Raw genomic sequence first — 8,397 nt, forward strand, 5'->3', positions numbered from 1 at the left:
GCCACTTGTATGTGTGGTAAGCTCATGCAGCTGGGAGCAATACGCCAATATTCTTTTTCACACTTCCTTAAATCAACGGACCATCTAACCTTTAAAAAAAGATCCGTTGACTATGTTGTATTTTGCTTTGTTTAGTAGGATAAGTAAATTCCTAGTATTAAGCAAAATAAACTTCTATTGCTTACAGTATTTCAATGTTGTAAACACTGTAAAAATGAGACCTGCTGCTTTGAATAAGTTCAAATATTTGTGAATTCAAAATCTGGAAATGAATTTTGTATTCTCGTTTTCTGTCCATGTAGAGAATATTTTAGTTTCTAAGGAGATCAGGTCTGTGCTTACTGATCTTACTGGCAGGACTCCCACTTGAGTCCTGGCAAAACATTCATGCCAGCTGCATGGGAATGTCTGTATGTGTCTTAAAAGTAATTACACATTGCAATCACTTTGCTGACCTTGCTTCTGAAGACTTACAGAATCCCAGTGACATATTTTATGGTACTGCAGAGGTGGCGAGGTAGCAAAATAGGACTGATCTCCCAAAACCTCCAAATGCCTTGTTCTCTGACTGCTGCTGTTGGGATGCTAAGCCATCAGTAGCAGTTGGGAAGTGGTTAATAATAAACTGCAGCGTAGACTTACCATTAGTTTTCTCATTAGCCAAGATTTCTAAAGACACAGGAAAGAGGATGTCTTAGAGGAGTCGGTTTATGATGGGTGCCAATTTCAATACTAATTTTCAAAAGCAGAAAATGTGACCTTCTTTCACTTCACTGTCTATACCTTCTAATATGTACAGGTCAAATGCTTTTTCTTTTTAAAGTTGATAGGAATAGTTGATAGGTTTTGGTTATGGCAGGTCTGCTCTGTTCTCTATTTTCTGGTTGACTTCACTAACTGTTGAGAGGCCAAAGGCAATACTGGTCTTCAATTACAAGCAACATGGATTGTGGACATGAGAAAGGAGCAGTAGCAGGAACCCTGTAAGCTGTCAACCTCAGAAACAGGAAACAGTCCTCTGCCTAGGAAACGGAATCAATGCTTGGTATGAATTTAGGAAATTAAGGCACTCCTTAAATCCATTAGTGGGAAAAAGAAAAAGAACCAAGGGATGAGAAAATACTGGAGTGGAAGAAGAAGGAGATACACCCTAAGAGCAGCTCTTGCACATGTTATAGCTATGAGCTACTACCCGTGGGTACCCTATGTACCCATGTAGGGTAGGGCTTAGGATGGTAAAGAGAATAGTTGGTAGTTCTGTCCTTCTCCTTCCCTGCCTAGTAGAGCTGCAGGCTTCAGTTTCCCTTTACAGGGCTAAAACTGGGTCTGCTTCCTTGAGAAGATCTAGTGTTGCTGGTCCAGTTCCTGGAGTACTGTGATTTTTGTGATGAGCATAACTTGAACACTCTGCATTGCAGAAATGAAAAAAATTATCGATCTTAATCCTTACGAACCAAATTTTGAATTTTATAGTCTTAATTCACATTGCAAACACTGACACTGGATCATATTCAGGAGGGTTTTTTGTTAGTTTTAGTCCTTTTTGCATGTTTCAGTACAACAGGTAAGGTGTGACATTCTTAGACCTGACATTTCTCTTTGCTAAAAGTGTTCTTGTTGCTAAGGGTCAAAATGAGATGATTACACCTCACAAGTCCCACTTCAGTTCTTAGCTAGACCTAGTGCCATTTGGCAGAAGGGTAAAAATTTGCCCTCACAGAAAAGACAAAGCTGTTACACATCTACTTCTAGCAGAAGCGCCTGGGTTGGTTTAGCATTCTTCAGTAGTTTTTCTGTATTTTCCAATAGAGAGCGAGTAGGCTGTCAGTCAAAAAGGACATGGGGAATAAGAAACTACTAGGTGCATGTGTCTTTATTACTAATTATTTTGGAAGGATCATTAAAAAAGTCTCTTTTTTTCTATTTTAAAACTTTGATAATCCTGCATGTGACTTTTAAGAAATTGCTTTTTAAAAGGATATTACTTGCATTTCAGTCTCATCATAAGCATTCTGTTGCAAAAACAATGGCATAGATAACATGACTCAGTTGTGCACTTAGCCCAATATATATGAAAGTTTATAACAATAATTGTAACAAGCTCCACGATACTATCTTGAAAGTTTAGAGTCTAATTATTCTAAGCCACCTTCAACTCATCTATCTCATTTCAAGGTATCATCATGATTAGGTGCTTTCAGGCATCCTGTGATGTCAAAATACTTGTTTAGAAATGGAGAAAGTAATAGGAAAAATTCCTTACGCTGTAGAAAAAGTATGTGGATAAATATATATATATTTATGCATATGAAAAAAATGTTTGCAGAGACCTCTTAACCCTTATTGTTCCTTTCTAGTTGGTTATCAATGAATTCTTAACCTAATAATTTTAATAATTTTTGGAAAATAAAGCCAAAACAAAGATTGGGGGGGGGACATAGTGATATCCTGCACTGCACATCTTGTGAGTTTTTGCTGACATTCCCCAGAGCTTCCTCTGAACACAAAGTTTCAAAACTAATTCAAAAAATTGCATGGCAGCATTTCTGGAATGCTATTTACAATGTCAATAGCACACAGTAATAGATGTTAAACTCTTATTTGTCTCGTTTAAGAAACCAAATTTATTTATTTACAAATCTGGAAAAAGTCCTGAGACTTTTAGTTTGTTTCAGGGCAAAGGACTTGGGGAAAAAAAAAAAAGAGTATCCTAATGAAACTGTGAGATTGCGACTATGTCTATAAGCTTGAAGATCTTTTGGTGAGATTGAAATTTTCTATTCCATATTCCATCTATGAATGGGAATCTGTAGAAATGTTTGTGTGTGAATAACCCATGGATAGGAATCATGACTAAAAAAGTTGCTGGATGTATGTTGTATCTTTTTCTCCAGATAGCCATACGAGCCTGATTCTGGAGCTCACGCCATTGTGCAGTCATGCAAAATGAATGTAAAATTCTGCTACGCATTATTTACTAGATTAGTACTGAGTGTGTAAGTAGATGTGTTTGCCTGTATCAAGCATGCTGTTCAAGTATGTAAATATTTTCATTGTGAGCATAAAAGGTGCATCTGCAAATATTGGTTATTGTTTCACATACACTATGCATATAGGGTAGACTTACATGGAGGTTTTTGATCACTAAATGTTTCAGAAAAGTAATTGCAGTCCTATACCGCATGAAAGAAAAGTCTCTTCTGGCATTATATATCTAGAAAAAGTTAAAAGTGTCTGAATTTAACCTAATGTTCCTTGTCAGGAAGCCAGAATTTACGAATTCCACAACTGTTATTGCAGATAGGTTCCTGAAACCTGACTTCATGTACTAGAGTCAATATTTGTTTCAAAGTCCAAAGACCACCTGTACTGTAAACATCCATGAAACACTGCAGCAAAAACTCTTGGGTAATGGCTGTTTAAATGCATCAGTCTGTTTCCTAAGGTACTGAGGAAATCCTAATGGTTTACATATATACACTAATCATGTCGCAAGACACGTGAAAGCAGAAGATCATACGGATCCCAAGCTGCTGGAAGACAGCTGAAGTTCCCTAGCCAAATTGTTTTTGAGATCTCGATCTATGGCTGTAAGGGGGTTTAGTCTGGATGGGTGATCAGACCTCGACCTGTCGTTAACAGCAAGGAGCCCTAACTATTCCCCCAGAAAGGAACTGCGGCTGTGTGTGTATCTGATGTGTGGTCACACCCCACGCAACTGAAATTAGGGGTTGTGCTTTGATACATATCAGATCACAATCTTTCCCTAGCCAAACAATTGACCGTAGCAACTGGAAAAAATATCCAGGGAAAATACATGGATGGCTTTCTGTAAGGTTAAAGGGAGACCATTTCTAATTGAAGACTTTTCCATTCCTGTCCAAGGCATAACTTTAACAATGAAGGGGTTAGTTTATTAAATTTAGCATAATAGCTTATGAGCAAAATGCTAGAACTGTAAGTTACGCACTGTTACGTTTGCAAACTGAAAAAACTTTTAGCTGTGTGACGCGAAGATGGGATAGGGCTCCATTCTTTCTCATCTACCCCCTCGTCATTTATGGAGGACCCAGAGAATTTTTGATTCTGTTGTAACAGGGCTCCACGTAAGGACATAACACAGACAAATGCTTGTACGTTGCTCTGTACAGCTTATAACTTAAATAGGAAAAACTGCCAAAGACTAAAGGCAGAACTAATTATATACCAGTATGGTTTAATGCTGTTTAAATGAAGCAATAAAAACCAATCGGTGTAAGGGAAACCTTAAACTTTAATTAATCTTGCAATTTTTCCACCATTTCTGGTACAACAATGCCAATTTATGAAGACTGATTAGAAAATGGAGACTTTTTTATTTGTCATTATTATGCAGGAAACAGGTGTCTATCTATGAGGTGTTAAAAATGCCTGTGTTTGTAAACAGGTGTTTAGTTTACAGAGCCTTGAGGAATGATCTCGGGGTCGAGACATAAACAGCTAGGACTTTTATTAAGTGAATAAACAGAAAATTAAGTTGTATTCAATTCCGCCCAGTGTCCCAGTTCTGAGGAAATAATGCTCCCAGTGAAATTAGTACCAAGACTACAGCTGACTTTCATGAAAGCAGAATTTAGCCCCCAAAGTAGCTTTAATTATTTCCTAAGAAGCAACTGAAAGTTGCTACTTCATGTATAAGGCTCTGGCACGTGATACTTCATGACATGGCCATGAGCAACCTGTTCAAGTTGCTCTTGCTTTGAGCAGAGGGTTGGACTAGAGACCGTCCAGCCTCAAACATTCTATGATTCAGTGATGTATCAGAACAGAGAATTCGAGGTCAAACAGATGCAAAGAGGACAAGCATATGGGAGAGGAGCAAAACTAATTATTTTCTTTGATGTTAGTAATGGAAGAACCTGGAAAGACTTCTTAGGGAGTGGAAGGAAAGGCAGATGGGAGACACAGAAGAGGATCTCTCTAAAGCTGAAGTAACTGTGGAATAAGTTACATAGAATGCACACCAAGAAATTGCTGTGAGTGGAATTGGTATTCACGCAAAAAGTTGTATGAAAACTCAAGAATGAAAGAGCTGAATTGCTTATGTAGCGTGCAGAGGTTGCAGGAGGTCCCATACTCCAGAGAAGGAGAAAGGTGATATGAAAGAACAAATGCTGGGTGATAAACACCCATCTCAGAATACGTACTACCTCCTTTCCTTCTACAATCACAACTGGTTTTTTTCTGCCCCACAATATTTATTTTACCCTGAATGTTTATGGGCCGGTGAAATTCTACACCTGCACATCTGAGAGGCCTTGAGCCACTCTCATTTCAGGTAATAATAGATAGAGGTGAGAGTTCTGAAGCATGTGGGAGTTCTGTGTTGAGTTCCTGATGTTCAAGCTCTTGTTGCTCTGACAAGGATTGTCATTCTTCCTGCAAAGGAAATAAACCCAGCTAAACAAATCTTCCTTATGTTAACTTTAAAAACAAAACAACACATCCACCTCCCCCAAACCAAAACATACAGGATAAATCAAGTCTTTTCACCAACAAACCAAAAAACCCTCAAAGACATCCCTGTGAGGCTTCCATAATTTAGTGCTTATTTCCGATAGGAAAAAAAATGAACTGCAGTAACTTCTTGAAAACACACTATTTGTATTATAGGAACTACTCCTAGTGAATAGCACAGATGAAACTAGTATTAAAGTTGTTTTCGTAAACACCTGGAAAACTGTTTTATTTCCACAGGCATGAATTAGGAGTAAATCCCTCGCGTGATTTTGTAAAGTGAGAATAAAATAGCAAGATAAGAAACATAACTGTTAGCCTGTTAAACAGTTAACTTTAGTAAAATAAAGTTTTATCTGATGATAAAGTTGAGAGAACAAAACAAGTATTTAGGAAAACATTTTCCTATGTGCTATTTGTATGCATGAAGTATTTCTGTATATTGTTACAGTTAAGCGTGTTTGGGTCCTTTAACGATAATGGAATTGTAGTTTGAAGTTACTGTGAAGTGTGCGCTCTCTACAAATCAATTCATTGGCCTTTGCATTTGAAAGTCGTGGTGAGAGGGACAAATCGCATAGCTTTAGCAATGGTTTTCCCATGACTGATTCGAGTCATGTAGAAGTTCGTCAAGAGTTCTCGATACGATTTCCTCCTCACTCAAAAGAAGTCACCTAAAAGTTACCACGGTGGTGAAACAGTACGGGTGAATGTGTCTAAACCTGTACTGCTTCCAGTGAAAACACGATTCTTCTGCAGCTGAAGTCAGGACGACCAGGTCTTAAGGATACCTACTTCCTTCCTTCCCCTTCTGCTGTGACAGAAGTGTTTTATCTGTAAGCTATTAGCTCAAACTCGTTTTCTCATTTCTGCAGATACCATTCATCCACGCAGGCTCCATTCTCAGTGGTTTATGACATAAATGGGACGTCAGCAGAGACAGGTAGGGAGATGGAAAGGAGTAAGTAAAAGGAAAAAAAAAAAAAGAAGAAAGGGAAATGTGTTTTAACCAAAAGGATATAAGCAAGACAAAATGAGGGAAGGGGAGTAGAGGAGAAAAGCAGGTAAGGGTAGGAAAGGAGGTGAGCAAGTAAAACGATCTGATGAGAATACGTCATGAGAGGTCTAAGGTCAAGACAATTTATCAGTCATATCTGTCTAGAGAATCAGCAGCATCAATAGCAATCATTCATAAAATTCTTTTATCAGTTAAATCTTGTCCACTTCATTATTTTCAGGGCTTTCTCAAGGCTGTGGTAAACCCATGCCTTCTGACAGCTGTTAAGTGTTACATGGGCTAGAAGGGGGGTAGTTTTGCAGAACTGCTATGAGTAAAAGTACCCAAAACATGGGATGGTGCCAACTATGAAGACTCTTACAGGTAACAGAAAAGATTCACATTGCTATTCCAGTGGTTGGGATTGATTATAGCCAGTATGAATAAATACTTACAGCAATACAGAAGGACAGTGTTCTTTTTGCATCGTGATTTTCCCGTCTTTAGCCTCATCTCAACGCACAGGAGTCATACTGATTGAGAAGGTTTTGCCATTAGGTATCTTCTGAGTAAAGGTCATAGAATTTAGTCAAAAGATACTTAATACAATGATGGGCAATATAGGAATTATAAAGAGATTTGCAGAGAAACTGATTTTCTTCGGGCTCAGTCCCACAAAGCTGTTAAGTATGGCAATAAAGTTAACAGAAAATTTGGAAGCGTGTTACATTGATTGATGAGTCATTATCAATAAAATGGAATAGGGAAAAATGCTGATATCAATCACTATTTTACTATCATCCTCCTCTTTTTTTTTTTTTTTTTGGCCGAGGCAGAAGATCTGTGCCAAAAAGACATGATGGTAGAGCACTATCTTACCTTTTTACAAATATTTAACAAGTCAAACTGTCTCGGAAGAGAAGCCAAATTAAACATTACCTAACCCTACAGCGGTTTTGAGTTGGTCACAGATGTCCTAGAAGAGAACATGCTGAGGTGCTTCATGGCCATAAAGCAAATGTGTTGCTCTTGATAGTAAAACCACACCTGGAAGCGGTTCATGCTGGAGGTTTTCCACAAGTTACGTGAAATGCAGCTGCGTAGCGTTTCTAGAACGCTATTAGCAGAGAGGCTATTTTAACGAAGGGTGACCCTCCAAAGGTCTCAAGCACCAATGCATTTAACTAGCCAGAAGTCAGTCCAAAAAGAGGAACTGTAAAAGCAAAATCAACAATGGGCCTGCAAACTCATTACTTACGTATGTCAAATTATTTGCACTCTCCAGCATTTTAAGAGCGCGCGGTTTTTCATTTTTATATGGGATAAGAGGATTATGTGAGAGGCCTGTTTCTGCATTCTGCTGAAGTGTTACCTGAAAAAAAAGAATGCTGATTCCCAAACTACAATTTCTGTCCTTCAGTGGCATTGAAAACCAAGAAAAAGCAAAACCAGAAGCAAGAGAGAGTGGAACTCACAGACTGACAATATTCAATCTTGTCTGCTTTTGCTGGAGGATTGTTCGTAGAATTAGAGTCAAAACTCTTACATGTGCAAAAAGAGTTTTTGCCAGAGGTGTTTCATCCATTCCCATCATGTTTTTCTGTGCTTCCATAGAGAAAAAAAAATCTGCATTTAAGAATGAATGCTTATCACTGGTGTTCTTTTGCTTTAAAAGTTAATATAATTTTTGAATGTTACCCATTAACTAGGGTTAATATAATTAGTCACTCTTTGGTCTTCTATTTTTTTTACAACTTCTGTTTTTCTAGGTGGTGTTAATGCGTAATTTATTCAGGCTGGGACAGAATCTTCCTGTCAGTGGGGTGATGACAGCTTACTCCAGAGAAAGCTATGCCTCATAATGTGTGTCTGATGTGTGAATTCTACATTTTTAAAGTGAAACC

This window comes from Aptenodytes patagonicus, chromosome 5 (assembly GCF_965638725.1).
Source record: "Aptenodytes patagonicus chromosome 5, bAptPat1.pri.cur, whole genome shotgun sequence".
Taxonomy (NCBI): Eukaryota; Metazoa; Chordata; class Aves; order Sphenisciformes; family Spheniscidae; genus Aptenodytes; species Aptenodytes patagonicus.